The sequence below is a fragment of the Ipomoea nil genome, unplaced genomic scaffold (assembly GCF_001879475.1).
Source record: "Ipomoea nil cultivar Tokyo-kokei standard unplaced genomic scaffold, Asagao_1.1 scaffold1525, whole genome shotgun sequence".
In the NCBI taxonomy this organism is placed as follows: Eukaryota; Viridiplantae; Streptophyta; class Magnoliopsida; order Solanales; family Convolvulaceae; genus Ipomoea; species Ipomoea nil.
In genome coordinates this window covers 212,716-231,206 of record NW_017617953.1, presented here as the reverse complement: position 1 = coordinate 231,206, position 18,491 = coordinate 212,716, and the positions used below count along the sequence as shown (strand labels likewise).

At 34.4% G+C, this 18,491-nt stretch overlaps 5 non-coding genes across 5 annotated transcripts; all 5 read right to left on the bottom strand.

Annotated features, from left to right (window-relative positions):
• Positions 1 to 14,875: 14,875 nt before the first annotated feature.
• On the bottom strand, positions 14,876 to 14,957 carry TRNAS-GCU. Its single transcript has one exon. It is a non-coding gene; the product is annotated as a tRNA-Ser (tRNA).
• Positions 14,958 to 15,722: 765 nt separating this feature from the next.
• On the bottom strand, positions 15,723 to 15,804 carry TRNAS-GCU. Its single transcript has one exon. It is a non-coding gene; the product is annotated as a tRNA-Ser (tRNA).
• A 763-nt stretch (positions 15,805 to 16,567) lies between these two features.
• TRNAS-GCU lies at positions 16,568 to 16,649 on the bottom strand. The gene has a single exon. It is a non-coding gene; the product is annotated as a tRNA-Ser (tRNA).
• Positions 16,650 to 17,403: 754 nt separating this feature from the next.
• TRNAS-GCU lies at positions 17,404 to 17,485 on the bottom strand. Its single transcript has one exon. It is a non-coding gene; the product is annotated as a tRNA-Ser (tRNA).
• A 766-nt stretch (positions 17,486 to 18,251) lies between these two features.
• TRNAS-GCU lies at positions 18,252 to 18,333 on the bottom strand. The gene has a single exon. It is a non-coding gene; the product is annotated as a tRNA-Ser (tRNA).
• Positions 18,334 to 18,491: the final 158 nt, after the last annotated feature.

Sequence of the window (18,491 nt, the reverse complement as noted above, 5' to 3'; positions counted from 1 at the left end):
TCGAAGCTTGATACACAAGTCTTACAATAAGACTCCGTACGAATTATGGAAAGGGAGAAAACCTAAACTTAATTATTTTCATACTTTTGGCATCAAATGTTTTATTCTTAATAATGGTAAAACATATCTAAAGACTTTTGATGAGCGTGCAGATGAAGGAATATTTTTCGGGTATTCATCTACCAGCAAAGCATTCAGAGTATTGAACAAGAAATCAATGGTGGTAGAAGAATCAATTCATGTTACATTTGATGAAGCTCATAAGAAGAAAACCTAGAGCAACAAAAATGATCAGGAAAGTTGTCAAGTTGAAAAGTCATTTAATGATACTGACATATCTTTCAAAGATCAAATTATACAGGGTATGGAGCAATTGGACATTGATTGCAATAGTGAAGGACACGTGGAAGTCAATGAAGATCCCCACGTGGAAAGTCAAAATTCTCAAGTTGAAACACAAGTTGGAGATCAATCTGATGAGCAAAATGTGTCTACCTCCAACTTATCTACTGAGCAAGGAAACGTGGAAAGCCCATGCAACCTACAACCTGACTTGAGATGGCTCAAAAATCACCCTCCAGAGCTAGTGATTGGAGATTCACGAGAATGAGTAAAAACAAGTTCCTCAAATATACATACTTTATTTTCTTGTTTTCTTTCTCAGGTGGTGCCCACAAGCATTGAAGAAGCTCTAAGTGATCCAGATTGGATTAATACAATGCAAGAAGAGCTCGATCAATTTAAAAGAAGTGACGTATGGGAATTAGTTCCAAGACCTGAAAATTACAATGTAATTGGAAAAAAATGGGTCTTTCGGAATAAAGCAAATAAGGATGGAATTGTCATACGAAATAAAGCACGTTTAGTGGCAAAAGGATATTCACAAGAAGAAGGCATAGATTTCGATGAAACGTTTGCACCCGTTGCAAGACTGGAAGCCATCAGAATATTTCTAGCATATGCCGCGTACAAGAATTTCACTGTCTATCAAATGGACGTGAAAAGTGCATTTTTGAACGGCTTACTTGAAGAAGAAGTCTACGTTGAGCAACCTCCCGGTTTCGAGGTAAAAGGTGATATTAATAAGGTCTACAGATTAAAGAAGGCGTTATATGGGTTAAAACAAGCACCGAGAGCTTGGTATGACACTCTATCAACGTTCCTAATAACTGTGGTTTTACAAAAGGCCTTGTTGATAAAACCTTGTTTAGAATTCAAGAAAATGATCACATTTTATTGGTACAAATTTATGTCGATGATATTATATTTGGTAGTACTAATAAAACTTTATGTGAGAAATTTTCCAAGCTAATGCAGAATAAGTTTGAGATGAGCATGATGGGAGAGTTGAACTACTTTCTTGGATTACAAGTAAAGCAACTCAATGAAGGAATATTCATCAATCAGGCCAAATACACGAATATCTTATAAAGAAATTCGGTCAAGATGGAAAATCCTCAATCAAGATCCCGATGAGCACATCTTTAAGATTGGATAAAGATGATGAAGGCAAGGACATTGACGAAACAAAATATCGAGGAATGATTGGATCATTACTATACCTCACTGCAAGCCGATCAGATATATCTTATTCAGTGGGAGTATGTGCCAGGTTCCAGTCAAAGCCAAAAGAAAGTCATTTTCTTGCTACCAAGAAAATCATCCGATACCTAAAAGGAACAGTAAATGTGGGATTATGGTATCCCAAAGAAGGTAATTTTACACTAACTGGTTTCTCAGATGCAGATTTTGCAGGATGTAAAATCGATCGAAAAAGTACCTCAAGGACATGCCAGTTCTTAGGGGGAAGATTGGTATCATGGTTTAGCAAAAAGAGTACAGCCGAAGCTGAATATATAGCTGCTGGGAGTTGTTGCGCGCAAATTCTTTGGATGAAACAACAGCTGAAAGATTATGGCGTGAATTGTGAAAATGTCAACATAATGTGTGACAATACAAGTGCCATAGCTATAACACACAATCCCGTGTTACATTCAAGAACAAAACACATTGATGTGAGACATCATTTTATCCGGGATCATGTTGAAAAGAAGGAATTATCAATCGAATACATCCCGACCGAGAATCAATTAGCTGATATTCTTGTTAGAAATAATTATTTCCTAACAATGATTTATATAATAAAGGTTGTAATTCCATAAGGTACTCACGTTGATGATTAGTGATGTGTAAAGGCGGAATTACTGGGTGAAATTCCCTCCCTCTCATTCTGTTAAAATTTAAGTTTATAAGGGTTAAAAGATGTATAATGGATAAGGTTATGGGTTTCACAATCCTAAAGGGATTTCTATTCCTAAAAGGAGGTCACATTCCTAAAGGGATTTATATTCCTAAAGGAGGTTCCCCATTCCTCTTGAAGGAGGGTTTCTCATCACATCTATAAATACCCAGGAAAACTCTAGGGATCTTAACAGTTTCAAATCTCTAAGTTTTCTAGTCTCCATATCATCAGGAGGTGAATAAGGTATACGGATCAGAGAGGTGAAGCATTATATTCTTGATTCATTCAATTTAGAGATTACATCTTCAATGGAACCAAGTAAGTTCTATCTTTTCCATTTAATTAAAATCCATGATCATGAACATTGTTTAGTTGATTGATTTGATTTACATGCGATCATTGTTAATTCTGCTTCCGCATTCAAGTTATAGCGCATAAAGGATTTATTTAACATTTGGTATCAGAGCCTGCTTGTAAATTGATTAATCACTAAAATTAGGGTTCATGATATTTGGGGATTTTTTAATTATAAGGTTTAATTAATTATGGGTTTGATTATTCATGACGAATGTTTTTGTTCGAATATGATGTACGTTAAGAATTGTAAATATTTAATGTACTGTGCATATTCGAGTTGATTGCTACGGTCGAAATTTTAAAAAATCAATATGCATTGTGATCAGACAAACTATCAAACATATATGTCAATTGTTATATGTTATGTCCGTACCTACTGTTTATATGCATAAATGATTTGCATGTATTTTGTTTTCTATTAACATCATCATATATGTTGCGTATGTTCGTACTGTACAGTATTTGTATATATGTGTATACTTATATATACTTGTGTAACAAACATATATGGTTGGTATGTATATACTGTAATGTATATATGTTTTTGGAATTGAATCATATGGAATCAAGAAACATATATATGTTAGTTGTACTGTGTTCATACGGTATATGATTCTTATGTTATATGGTTTGTCTTTATCAAATCATGAATTATATGTTATAAGAGAACGACATATAAATTAAGGTTTATTTTGTTTGGACAATTAAATTGAGTCTATTTGGGTTTATTTAAAGTATTATGGACTCACTTTAAATTTTAGACTCATTTAATTTGTGTTTATATTTGAGTCTATTTGGGTTATTTAAAGTATTATGGATTTGCTTTAAATTCTAGGCTCATTTAATTTGGGTTTATATTTGAGCTGTTTGGTTTATTTAAGGCATTAAGGACTTGCTTTAAATTATAGGCTCATTTGGGATCAATTATGGTTGGAGGTTATATCCACTATTGATATATATGTTTATAAATGAATTATTAGCATAAAGTGAGTGCGTTAGTCGCCAAAGCGGCCCCACTCATGGTAATAGCTAAATAATCATTTATGTTTATGTTTACAACATATATATAAATTAAGGTTTACTTACATAAATGAGTTATTAGCATAAGGCGAGTGCGTTAGTCGCCAAAGCGGCCCACTCATGGTAATAGCTAAATGATCATTTATGTTTATGTTTGCAACATAAATTAAAGTTTATTTACATAAATAAATTATTAGCATAAGGCGAGTGCGTTAGTCACCAAAGTGGCCCACTCAAGGAAATAGCTAAATAATTATTTATGTTTACAAATGTTTATCGTACACAGGTTTTTTGCATCATTGAATGACACTAAAGGATTGATAAACATTTGTGATCATTAACACATGGTTCTAGCGGTTGCCCAAAGGTAGATCAGACATGTGATTAATGACAATTTAGGAGATTATGATTCTTGTTTTGTTAATATGTAGTGCATGTCCAAAGATGGCCTACTTATTAAATTGAAACTTGATGAATAGTCTCATTCAAGTATGTGTGAATGATGCATGTCGGTAAATTGACATTGTATTTAAATTTGACCCAAAGGCGGATTTAAATGCAAACTTAAGGTCTATAAATTATAGTCTGAATAAAGGTTTGTTACTCAAAGCAATTGATAAATGTGAGATAAATGTTTGCAGTGAACACTATCGTATCACGATATAAGGTGACAGTTTTAATAGCAGCAAATCTAAAAGTAGTAAAGAAGGGCAAGCATCCTATGAAGGTGCAAGGTGATGTTCAGAAAGTGCAGAAATGCTATTCTGTAACAAACCTGGGCACAAGAAGGCTGAATGCCTGAAGAGGAAAACTTGGATGGAAATAAAAGTATACATTCAGTTTCAGTATGCTTTGAATCCAATCTTGTTAAGGATCCTTCTAATACTTGGTGGTTAGACACTGGTGCTACAACACATGTTTATAACATTAAGGAAGATTTTTTGATGTTTTAACCTCACATGGAAAATGAAAAGTGTTTTTCATGGGAAACATGATGAAAGCTAGAATTGAAGGTATTGGAACTTACAGAATTAAGCTGGATACAGGTTTTTGCCTTGATCTTGAGAATTGTCTGTATGTTCCAAATTGTTCTAGAAATCTTGTTTCAACAGCTAGGTTGGAAACATTGAGTTTTTACTTTAAGATTGGAAACAAATGTTTGTATCAACAAAAACCTTTATGGTTCTGGTGTTTTGTTGGATACACTATACTGTTTCAATCTTAATGATGACTTTGTTAATTCCTTGTTTAATGTGATGTTTGTGTTAAAAGGAGTGCGCCAAAAAGAATCTTCAGCTGACTTGTGGCATAAAAGGCTTTGTCATATATCCAAATAAAGGATATTGAGACTTATTAAAGTTGGAATTTTGTCTCAATTGGATTTTAATGACTGGAATGATGCATGTGTCGATTGCATAAAGGTAAAGCAAGTCAGACATGTATCAGTACACTCAGCCACAAGAAGCTCATGATTACTTGATTTAATACATACAGATATCTGTGGTCTCTTTTGATGATCCATCTTGGAGCGGTGATGAATAATTTATTACCTTTATTGATGATCATTCTGGGTACTGTTACATCTATTTACTGCATGAAAGATCTCAGTCTGTGGATGTCCCAGAGACATTCATATTTGAAGTTGAGAGTCAGTTAAATAGAAAGGTAAAGACAACTAGATCATATGAAGGTGATGAGTATTATGGGAAAACATCAAAAGGTGGACAAATTCTCGGCCCATTTAAAGAAATTCCTCGAATCTAAGGGCATTTGTGCATTATACACAATGCTAGGCACACCACATCAAAAATGGTGTGGAAGAAAGGTGAAATCGTACTATAAGGGAAATGGTTAGGAGTAAGGTCAATAACTGTACATTGATTGTTTCATTGTGGATATTTGCATTAAAGACAACAGCATATTTACTCAATAGGGTTCCAAGTAAGGTTGTTTTTTAAAACACCTTATGAACTGTGGACAAGAAGGAAACCTAGTTTGAGGCATCTTCACATTTGGGGCTGTCAAGCTGGAGTGAGGATATATAATCCACATGAAAATAAATTGGAATCCAGAACCATTAGTGGTTATTTCATTGGATATCCAGAAAGGTCTAAAGGGTACGTGTTTATTGTCCTAATCATAAGTACGAGGATTGTTGAGTCTGGTGATGCTCGCTTCATTTAAAATGGCAAAGTCAGTGGGAGTGTGGGAGCTCGTAATGTTGAGATTAAGGAGTCATTGATGGTTACAGATTCATCAAGTGATCCTTTTTCATGTTATTGTTCCTATTGCTGCAGTGTAGTGTAGCCTTATGGAAATACTTTGGAACAACAGCAACTAGATGCTCAAATTCCACATGAGGAAGCTATTGTAAATGAAGATGAGGTTGAAACTCAAGATGATGATCAAGTGAAATCTCAGCAGGAAGTGGCATTAAGGAGATCTACTAGATAGAAAAGATCAGCCATTCCTGATGACTATATTGTTTATGCACTTGAGCATGAAAGTGACTTGAGCATTGATAATTATCCAGTCTCATTTAACCAAGCCATGCAGGATAATAATTCTCCTTGAGAATTATTTTGGTTTTGGTGGCTCATTCTGTTCTTGAGCTCCACCAAATGGTTGTTAAAATCGCCTTTCTGAATGGTAAATTAAAAGAGGAAGTATACATGGATTAGCCGCAAGGCTTCATGGCCACAGGAAAGGAAAATCTGATATGTAGATTGAAGATGTCGATCTATGGATTAAAACATGCTTCTAGACAATGATACTTGAAATTGTCATTTGGTTTTGATCACTGTTGATCAGTGTATCTACATAAAGGTTTAATGGAAGCAAGTTTGTAATCCTAGTATTACATGTTGACGACATTCTTCTTGCTGCTAATAATAAAGAGATGTTGCGTGATATTAAGGAATATCTTTCTAAGAACTTTGAAATGAAGGATATGAGTGAGACTTCATATGTGATTGGAATAAGAAATATTCTGTGATAGATCACATGGGATTTTAGGTTCATCCTAGAAGACTCACATTAACAAAGTTTTCGAATGATATAAACTGGAAATCTGCAAAGAGGGTCCTATGATACTTACAAGGCACTAAGGACCACATGCTCACCTATAAAAGGAACGAATAACCTGGAGGTTATAGGTTATTCGGACTCAGACTATGCCGGATGTTTGGATACCCGAAAATCCACATTCGGATATATTTTCCTACTTGCTGATGGAGCAGTATCTTGGAAAAGTGTGAAGGAGTCTGTCATTGCTACTTCCACTATGGAGGCAGAATTTGTAGCATGCTTTGAGGCTACAATTCAATCATCATGGCTGCGTAATTTCATTTCTGGTTTGAGCATTGTCGACACTATAGCCAAACCATTGAGGATTCATTGTGATAATACGACAGCTGTGTTCTTCTCAAAGAACGACAGATATTCTAGAGGTGCCAAACACATGGATTTGAAATTTCTGTCTGTTAAGGAGGAGGTACAAAATCAAAGAGTATCAATAGTGCATATTGGCACCGATCTTATGATCGCTGATTCGTTGACTAAGGGATTGGCGCCCAAGACCTTCATTGGCCATGTTGGAAGGATGGGCATACTGGTAAAGTCCTTGTATAATGGTTAACTCTGCCATACATGTATGGATTTATGTTTGATAGCACATCAGGTTGATGATACTCTTAGATATCTATTCAGGTTTTGATTTTGTTATGGTTGATGTTGATCACTTATTTATGCATAATTCAGAAGTGATAACAATGGTCTTGTTTAAGACATAAGGAATAAGGTACTTTCGGATTTTACCTTATTATTATGGTTCGAATTCTTATTAACTGTGATACATGGAAGGGAGCGGGACGCTATGTCAGGCCTGTAACCGCCATGATTCGGTTAATAAAGTTCGATAAGGTGGTGACTTTTACATTTTCATATTAAGTGAGCTCAAATTAAGGATTGAAAATTGTAAAGTCACGCATATATGAATCAAGTGGGAGATTGTTAGAAATAATTTATTCCTAACGTTGATTCATATAATTAAGGTGTCATGCTCATATGAATCAGTGGGAGACTGTTAGAAATAATTATTTCCTAACAATGATTTATATAATAAAGGTTGTAATTCCATAAGGTACTCACGTTGATGATTAGTGATGTGTAAAGGCGGAATTACTGGGTGAAATTCCCTCCCTCTCATTCTGTTAAAATTTAAGTTTATAAGGGTTAAAAGATGTATAATGGATAAGGTTATGGGTTTCACAATCCTAAAGGGATTTCTATTCCTAAAAGGAGGTCACATTCCTAAAGGGATTTATATTCCTAAAGGAGGTTCCCCATTCCTCTTGAAAGAGGGTTTCTCATCACATCTATAAATACCCAGGAAAACTCTAGGGATCTTAACAGTTTCAAATCTCTAAGTTTTCTAGTCTCCATATCATCAGGAGGTGAATAAGGTATACGGATCAGAGAGGTGAAGCATTATATTCTTGATTCATTCAATTTAGAGATTACATCTTCAATGGAACCAAGTAAGTTCTATCTTTTCCATTTAATTAAAAATCCATGATCATGAACATTGTTTAGTTGATTGATTTGATTTACATGCGATCATTGTTAATTCTGCTTCCGCATTCAAGTTATAGCGCATAAAGGATTTATTTAACAATTCTCACAAAGCCTCTATGTGAATCAAGATTTTCGAAATTAAGACACGAGATGGGCATGATTGAATTGAGCTAAGTTTCTAAACTCTATTTAAATTATAAGCTCAATTTTTCATCTGAAATTTCATTACTTCATCTGATAGATTATTTTCGTGCCTATGTGTCACACATGCAAAAGTTGTCACATCTTTATATTTAAGTCTATCTATCTCAATTAAATGTGATAAAGCACATAATGCTTGCATGTCTCTTCTATCGTGTATCAATATTTTTATATACACATATATACACAAATAAATTTAGATCTACACAATCTTACCATTTAAGAGTGACAAGATTGTATGATGATGGTTTCTATCTTAAATGAGGACACCTTTTTATGGTAGTTGTATATAATAAATTGTCTAGAAAGAATCAATCTTCTTTTTCTTTCTCCAAACTACATAAAAACGTGTAGATATGCATATATTGTTTTTGGAACAGATTTAGTGCTCTATGAATTTTATTTCAGGTAAAATCAGTCCGAGTATCTAAATTTTTGGCGCCACATCAGCAGACAAATTGGATGGAGAATAAATAACCTAAACTAACTATTAGTTAGGTCAAAGGTTGGAAGCTATTGGAATATCAAAAATACCCCTCACTTACTTAAAAGTCAACATTTAATTGTGAGGATATTTGTGTAAAGACACCTTCCTTCCACCCAACCGGTTGGAAGAGCCACCATTACACTCAAAACTCTCAAAATCCTTTCATCTTCCATAGCCGAAACACTCAATCTTCATCTCTTTCAAAATCTTCAATCCCTCAATCTCTAAAAATACCAAGCACATTATGGCTACCATTGGAGATTCAAGCTCTCAACCGAATGAAGAACACTCTACACAACTCAACCTCACGAAGCTAGCAGTTGGAATCAAGGCCGGAGGAAGTTTTGATCCTCAAGGATTTCTCAAAGAAGCCGAGAACTCTCATCTTGCACAAAGAATCATCCATGCACTTCAACAAAGTAATCTCATGAGGTTATGTTCTTATCCATACTCAGGATTTTATGATGAAGATGTAGCAGATTTTTATGTGAATGCCAAGGTTGTTGGATGGACCATTGAGTCCACCGTGAATGGAACTCTCATCACCATTGATGAACAAGAGTTGCACACAACCTTTGGACTGCCTATATCTAGTCCAGAACAACCACTGTTGGACTTAGATGTTCACACATATGATCACACGGAAATTTGGACAGAAATTCGGAATGAGAATGCTTCTCTCGAACCAAATCTTTCCGGTCAAAAATCTGATTTGAAGTTTGAGTATGAGATTCTAGTTAAAATCCTCTATAAATGTGTATTGTGCAAATTGAATAGTATGGAGGATATATCACCCGTGAGAATTGGATATTTGCATGCTGTGATGAATGGTGTTAGGGGTGACTGGAGTAAGCTTATCTTGAGCCGGATTGCACATTTTGTGAAAGGTGCGAAAATTAGGAATGACAAGTTCAACCGCATTCTAGGGTTCGGGTTGCTTATTGGAGAAATTATAAAAATGAAAGGGTTACCAATGAGATCAAGAAAGCCTTTTGGAAGTAACCGAATTTTGTTTAAGGATCATGAAGTATCAACTGATTTGACCTCCAAGAGAAAAAGGAAACTAAGAGGCATTCCTGCTAGGAAAAGGCCAGTTGTAGAAATTCTTGGTTTATCTTCTCAACCCTCAACTAAATCCCATGAAAACCCTACCTCAAGCCAAAATCCAAACACAAGCCAAAATCCAAACATAAGTCACAATCCCAATACAAGCCAAAGTTTATTGAATCCTTTTTCCCAAATTGCCGAAATAGAGTCAATGATGAATGAGGAGATTTATCAAGTTGATGGACTTGATTTGGTATTAGTGAATGAATACCGAAGAGTCCTAAATTGGAGAAAATGGAGACTTGGTTCTTATCAAGATTTGATGACAAAGGGACCGAGTATGCAAGAAGAAGAATTATTTTCCTTGAATTGGATTGGCAATTTTGATGTTGGCCATGCAACTTTGATGTCTACGGTGAATGGGACATTTGTGAATAAATTGAAAGCTAAGTTGGCCGAGACTACTCTTGATGGCACAGTCCAAGGAGATATGCCTACCCAAGATGATTTCCTAGTTGATATTGATGAATTTGTCACAAGGAATGTAGAAGAAGTAAATGTCACATGTGGTGCACATTTAATGGACAGTGGCTTATATGATGTGAGTGTTTTGAATTTCACTGAAATAAGTCAAGATCAAAATGCCATGCAAGCTAGCCAACACACGGAGGAAATTCAATCCATTCATGCAGAAAGTACACAAGGTGACACGCACGTGTTACACACACCAGAAAGAGAAGGATATCAAGTGGAAAATCAAGCACAATCTCACATGCTTGAAGTCAGTTCTTCTCAAGAAGGAGCAAGGTGTGTTCCCACAACCCGAGAAGAGCAAGACATTGATGGCACAACCTCAAAGGAAAAATTGGAAAATCTGGAGAAAGTTGTACTAATTTAAGCCTTGTTGACTGAATGGAAAGCATGTTTCAAGGCATCTACACTCATGTGGATCATGTTGTCAATACTCAAGGTGGAAAATTTGAAACATCTTTTGATGAAAATCGGAGGAGTCAACAACATTTGATCGACACCTACCAAGCAATTGAGAGACAAGTTGGAGGATTGAATGCAAATGTCAAGGAGCAACTCAATGAGTTCTACATCCAACTCTCTCAAATCCTCAAGAATTCTGGAAAGGCAAATGAAGCAATTGCCATGAACCAAAGCCAAGGAATTCTCAATGTTGTTCATCAACATGAGAAGCAGATTAGTGATGTCCACACAGATCTCATCTCTGTCAACACCAAAGTGGGCTGTCTTCGAGGATCATATGAAAATATTTCCAAATCCATTTCATCTCTTCGTGAATCGGTTCATACACTCCTTGATTACGCCAAAAAGGGGGAAGAGGGATTCAGTCATTTGGAAGGCATGCTTGAGATGATGATGACTGCCATGGCTACCCGAAATGTTGGTACAAGCAGTAGTAGAGGTGGAGGAGGCAGATCTGCTGGCAGAAATGTTGCTAGAAGAGGAGGATTAGAATATTGGTTCGGTGGTGGTGAGGCTGGCAGTCCAGGAGGATCAAGCAGCGCAAATACCACTAACCGTTCTTTTCGTGACATTGTTTGTGCAGGTGGAAATGTTGAGCAAATTAATTGGTATACCCGTGCAGCTCTCTATTTGGAATCCACACCAAGAGATGGTAGAGTTGAAATGCCAAAATTGGTGACTTTAAATGATCTACCAAAGGGAATGAAGAAGAGTGGTCCAAGTGATCAAAATTTATGGGTTTCGAATGAGAATTTCAGGAGAATCCAAAGCTATGCTAGAGCTTTGATGATCATGGTTCTAAAGGACTATATCAAGGTCAATGATGCCGAGCTACAAAATGGAAGAAGTCTAGAAGAGTGCATCATATGGTATGAAGAAAGTATACTGCCCGGAAGCAACATCATTGAAGCATTCAACTACTATTCAGTTGGGCAGGTATGCAACAATTATGCCATTAGTGACAATTTCATTGATGTTCAAAATCATATAAATCATGTGCTTAAAGAGAGGAGAAACAAAGTAATTAGATGATTTGTATGATTGTCACATTTGTTTTTGTATGGTCCACGAGAACATGAACCCATGAACAATTTGGAACAATTTGGAATGATTCGAATTATCTGTTTATGATGCTACTAGTTTTCCTTGTTATTTATTGATATTTTATTTGTCTTGAAAGGTAACATTTTTAGCTTAGTTTGTATCAAATCGCATAAATTGGAAAAATGCAAAAATTCATTATTATTAAAGTCCAAAAATGCGAATAGGAATTTTAGTTGCTAAAAATACCTTTCTTAGAGTCAAAATCAAATGTTAAACTCGTCTTGGCTATGTCTAAGTTAATAAAATCTTTTGAAAAATAATTATTTTTAAAAGACAAGCCAAATGACTGAGTATAGGTTTTGGCGTCATCAAAAAGGGGGAAAATTGATAGGAATATTTTTTTGTAAGTTTTGATGAAGCCAAATGTACTTTAGATCCCCTTAGTTTTTAGGTCTTTGAGTACAAGCATCATAAATCAGAATAGCGAGTCAAAAGGAATCTACCATAGGAAGAACAAAATTAATTTGAGAAATTAATTTTGGTCCTACGAGTATTCATCCGAGAAAGAAGCATAAAGGAATGTCGTTGCAAAGAATAACCAGATGAGCTTAACGGTGAAATGGTAGAAGTCCTTAATCAAAACAATCACACCCGAGATCGATTCCCCCTTAAGGACTTAATTTTAACAAATCAAGTTTTCGGACAAGCAAAATGCTACCAAAAGAGCACAATGCTATCAAAAGGAGCAGAATGTTCTACAGCACAATGTGAACAAGCACGATGTGTCCAAAGGAGCACAATGTGACCAAATCAGAAAAGCACAATGTTCAAGTCAAGGAGCACAATGTGGCAAAGAAGCAAGATGATCAGAAATTGGACAAACTCGAAGGAATTTATTCTAAGTCTACCCACATGCCACAAGAAGCCAAAATTGCCTGAAAGACATTTGATCAGAACGGAAAAATACCTATGAAGAAATGAATATAAAAACTCATCCTAGAAATAAATTCTATCAGATGAATTTATTTCAAATATACGTTGGATATTCAATATGACAACAAAATAATATTTTGAACAAATCAATTGGAGATAAGATATTATCTTGTCAGGCAAGTTGACAATCAAATCAAAATTGAAGACCTACTATTGTCAACAATATCAGGCTATGAAGATTCAAATTTCAAATATCAAATTATCCCACTCCAACGGATATATTTGATTGCCTATAAAAAGCCATGAAGACTTGAAGACAGAAGCAGAGGTGTACAAGATAGACACGAGATAGAAGTGCAATACACACGAAAATTTAAAAGTGCAAGTGCTCAAATATTCTTAGAGACTTGGTCTGAATAGTCTCAAAAATCTAGTTGGAGAGAGATACAATTACCTTTGTATTTGTAATTGTAAAAAGAGTATAGCTGTGTGCAAAATACTCTAGTGAGTGTAGCTGTGTGCAAAACACTCGTAGTTGCTAAGTGTAGCTGTGTGCAAGACACTTGGTTGGCGTTGAGTATAGCTGTGTGCGAAATACTCGGAGTTAAGTGTAGCTGTGTGCGAGACACTTGGAGTTGGGTGTAGCTGTGTGCAAAACATCCGGAAGAAGTGCTTGTGTAGCACTTATTCACTATTGTAACTGTGTGTGAAAAATAGTGAATTTCTCCTAGACGCGAAAGGAGAAAAGTGGACTAGGAAGATTACGCGACTTCCGAACCACTATAAATTGTCTCTCTCATTTACATACCGCACTTACATAATTTGCTCTATCTATCTATCTTATCCGACTAACCTGTTTACTATTCACAATCAATCTAAATCGTTCGGGTTCAGTGTGTTTTCACGTATGCATGTGACTCAAACTTCTCGAGCTTAAATATTGAATTATTCTAAGCAAGTTTGACGTGTTGCATGTAACATTCGTTACACGATCGACGTGATACGATATTTATTTACAATCTTGAATATTGTTATTATATATTGAGTGAACCATCTCCTTTATATATTCAAGATACCTCTGTAACTTTATTCTATCTTACATGCGTATTTAATTCTTTAATTGCGCATAACTCTTTACATTCTACTATTCCGCTGTGCAGTTTAAACTTACTCTATTTACTTGATATTTAGAGTTGAAGTTACCAAAGAGTTATTTATTTTGAAAAAGCTTGAAAGTCTATTCACCCCCCCCCCCCCTCTAGACTTTCACCACCCTATCGGGACCAACACAATGTAATATTTGTTTTTAAATACTTTCTCAACCTACTGAATCACAAAGACTCTCAAACTCATGACGTCCCATTTAGGAGAGCCACTACATGCCACTAAAAAGTGCACAAGATCATTTACTGGTTAAAGAGTTAATGTACTTCAATAAAAAGTTTAAAACGAACTTCAATATTTTAAAATAGTTACAAGATTTTATTTTTAATTTTTTGGAATTAACCAAAGAAAATTGCATTTTTCAAATAATTTAAAATTTACTTTTATCGTTGCTTGAGAGATTTGGACTCTCGTTGGGAAAAGACATGTACTTAGCAGGCACACGCCCTAACCACTCGGCTAAAAAAACTTGTGTGTTCTTTTATGGTAGAAAAATCGAAACGGATCATTATTTTTTTTTTAGTTTTTTTTTTCTACAAATTAATCTGTTTCAATGTAATATTTGTTTATAACTACTTCCTCAACCTACTAAATCACAAAGAATCAATATTTCCAAAATGGGGCTCAATCCCATGACCTCCTATATAGGAGAGCTACTTCATGCCGCTAAAAAGACCACAAGATCATTTACTGGTTAAAGAGTTCATATCCTACAATTAAAAATTTAAAACGAATTTCGTTATTTCAAAATAGTTTTTGTATTAACCAAAGAAAATTGCATTGTTTCAAATAATTAAAAAATTTACTTCTGTCGTTGCCTGAGAGATTCTAACTCTCACGGGGAAGCCCCATGTACTTAGCAGGCACACGCCTTAACCACTCGGCCAAAGCAACATGTGTGTTATTTTATTGTATACGAAAAAAACTGATTACTATCTATTTAAGAGATTTTTTCCAACAACTTACTTTGATACAATGTAATATTTGTTTTTAAGTACTTTCTCAACCTACTGAATCACAAAGCCTCTCAAACTCACGACGTCCCATTTAGGAGAGCCACTACATGCCACTAAAAAGTGCACAAGATCATTTACTGGTTAAAGAGTTAATGTACTTCAATAAAAAGTTTAAAACGAACGTCAATATTTTAAAATAGTTACAAGATTTTATTTTTTATTTTTTGGAATTAACCAAAGAAAATTGCATTTTTCAAATAATTTAAAATTTACTTTTATCGTTGTTTGAGAGATTTGGACTCTCGTTGGGAAAACACATACACTTAGCAGGCACACGCCCTAACCACTCGGCTAAAAAAACTTGTGTGTTCTTTTATGGTAGAAAAATCGAAACGGATCATTATTTTTTTTTTAGTTTTTTTTTCTACAAATTAATCTGTTTCAATGTAATATTTGTTTATAACTACTTCCTCAACCTACTAAATCACAAAGAATCAATATTTCCAAAATGGGGCTCAATCCCATGACCTCCTATATAGGAGAGCTACTTCATGCCGCTAAAAAGACCACAAGATCATTTACTGGTTAAAGAGTTCATATCCTACAATTAAAAATTTAAAACGAATTTCGTTATTTCAAAATAGTTTTTGTATTAACCAAAGAAAATTGCATTGTTTCAAATAATTAAAAAATTTACTTCTGTCGTTGCCTGAGAGATTCTAACTCTCACGGGGAAACCCCATGTACTTAGCAGGCACACGCCTTAACCACTCGGCCAAAGCAACATGTGTGTTATTTTATTGTATACGAAAAAAACTGATTACTATCTATTTAAGAGATTTTTTCCAACAACTTACTTTGATACAATGTAATATTTGTTTTTAAGTACTTTCTCAACCTACTGAATCACAAAGCCTCTCAAACTCACGACGTCCCATTTAGGAGAGCCACTACATGCCACTAAAAAGTGCACAAGATCATTTACTGGTTAAAGAGTTAATGTACTTCAATAAAAAGTTTAAAACGAACGTCAATATTTTAAAATAGTTACAAGATTTTATTTTTTATTTTTTGGAATTAACCAAAGAAAATTGCATTTTTCAAATAATTTAAAATTTACTTTTATCGTTGTTTGAGAGATTTGGACTCTCGTTGGGAAAACACATGCACTTAGCAGGCACACGCCCTAACCACTCGGCTAAAAAAACTTGTGTGTTCTTTTATGGTTGAAAAATCGAAACGGATCATTATTTTTTTTTTAGTTTTTTTTCTACAAATTACTCTGTTTCAATGTAATATTTGTTTATAACAACTTCCTCAACCTACTAAATCACAAAGAATCAATATTTCCCAAATGGGGCTCAATCCCATGACCTCCTATATCGGAAAGCTACTTCATGCCGCTAAAAAGACCACAAGATCATTTACTGGTTAAGGAGTTCATATCCTACAATTAAAAATTTAAAACGAATTTCATTATTTCAAAATAGTTTTTGTATTAACCAAAGAAAATTGCATTGTTTCAAATAATAAAAAATTTACTTCTATCGTTGCCTGAGAGATTCAAACTATCGCGGGAAAACCCCATGTACTTAGCAGGCACACGCCTTAACCACTAGGCCAAAGCAACATGTGTGTTATTTTATTGTATATGAAAAAAACGGATTAATATCTATTTAAGAGATTTTTTCCAACAACTTACTTTGATACAATGTAATATTTGTTTTTAAGTACTTTCTCAACCTACTGAATCACAAAGCCTCTCAAACTCACGACGTCCCATTTAGGAGAGCCACTACATGCCACTAAAAAGTGCACAAGATCATTTACTGGTTAAAGAGTTAATGTACTTCAATAAAAAGTTTAAAACGAACGTCAATATTTTAAAATAGTTACAAGATTATATTTTTTATTTTTTGGAATTAACCAAAGAAAATTGCATTTTTCAAATAATTTAAAATTTAATTTTATCGTTGCTTGAGAGATTTGGACTCTCGTTGGGAAAACACATGCACTTAGCAGGCACACGCCCTAACCACTCGGCTAAAAAACTTGTGTGTTCTTTTATGGTTGAAAAATCGAAACGGATCATTATTTTTTTTTTAGTTTTTTTTGTACGAATTACTCTGTTTCAATGTAATATTTGTTTATAACAACTTCCTCAACCTACTAAATCACAAAGAATCAATATTTCCCAAATGTCCCATGACCTCCTATATCGGAAAGCTACTTCATGCCGCTAAAAAGACCACAAGATCATTTACTGGTTAAGGAGTTCATATCCTACAATTAAAAATTTAAAACGAATTTCATTATTTCAAAATAGTTTTTGTATTAACCAAAGAAAATTGCATTGTTTCAAATAATAAAAAATTTAATTCTATCGTTGCCTGAGAGATTCGAACTATCGTGAGAAAACCCCACGTACTTAGCAGGCACACGCCTTAACCACTCGGCCAAAGCAACATGTGTGTTATTTTATTGTATATGAAAAAAACGGATTAATATCTATTTAAGAGATTTTTTCCAACAACTTACTTTGATACAATATAATATTTGTTTTTAAGTACTTTCTCAACCTACTGAATCACAAAGACTCTCAAACTCATGACGTCCCATTTAGGAGAGCCACTACATGCCACTAAAAAGTGCACAAGATCATTTACTGGTTAAAGAGTTAATGTACTTCAATAAAAAGTTTAAAACGAACTTCAATATTTAAAAATAGTTGCAAGATTTTATTTTTTATGTTTGGAATTAACCAAAGAAAATTGCATTGTTTCAAATAATTTAAAATTTACTTTTATCGTTGCTTGAGAGATTTGGACTATCGTTGGGAAAACGCATGTACTTAGCAGCCACACGCCCTAACCACTCGGCTAAAAAAACTTGTGTGTTCTTTTATGGTAGAAAAATCGAAACGGATCATTATTTTTTTTTTTAGTTTTTTTTTTCTACAAATTACTCTGTTTCAATGTAATATTTGTTTATAACTACTTCCTCAACCTACTAAATCACAAAGAATCAATATTTCCCAAATGGGGCTCAATCCCATGACCTCCTATATCGGAAAGCTACTTCATGCCGCTAAAAAGACCACAAGATCATTTACTGGTTAAAGAGTTCATATCCTACAATAAAAAATTTAAAACGAATTTCATTATTTCAAAATAGTTTTTGTATTAACCAAAGAAAATTGCATTGTTTCAAATAATAAAAAATTTACTTCTATCGTTGCCTGAGAGATTCGAACTATCGCGGGAAAACCCCATGTACTTAGCAGGCACACGCCTTAACCACTCGGCCAAAGCAACATGTGTGTTATTTTATTGTATATGAAAAAAATGGATTAATATCTATTTAAGTAATTTTTTCCAACAACTTACTTTGATACAATGTAATATTTGTTTTTAAATACTTTCTCAACCTACTGAATCACAAAGACTCTCAAACTCATGACGTCCCATTTAGG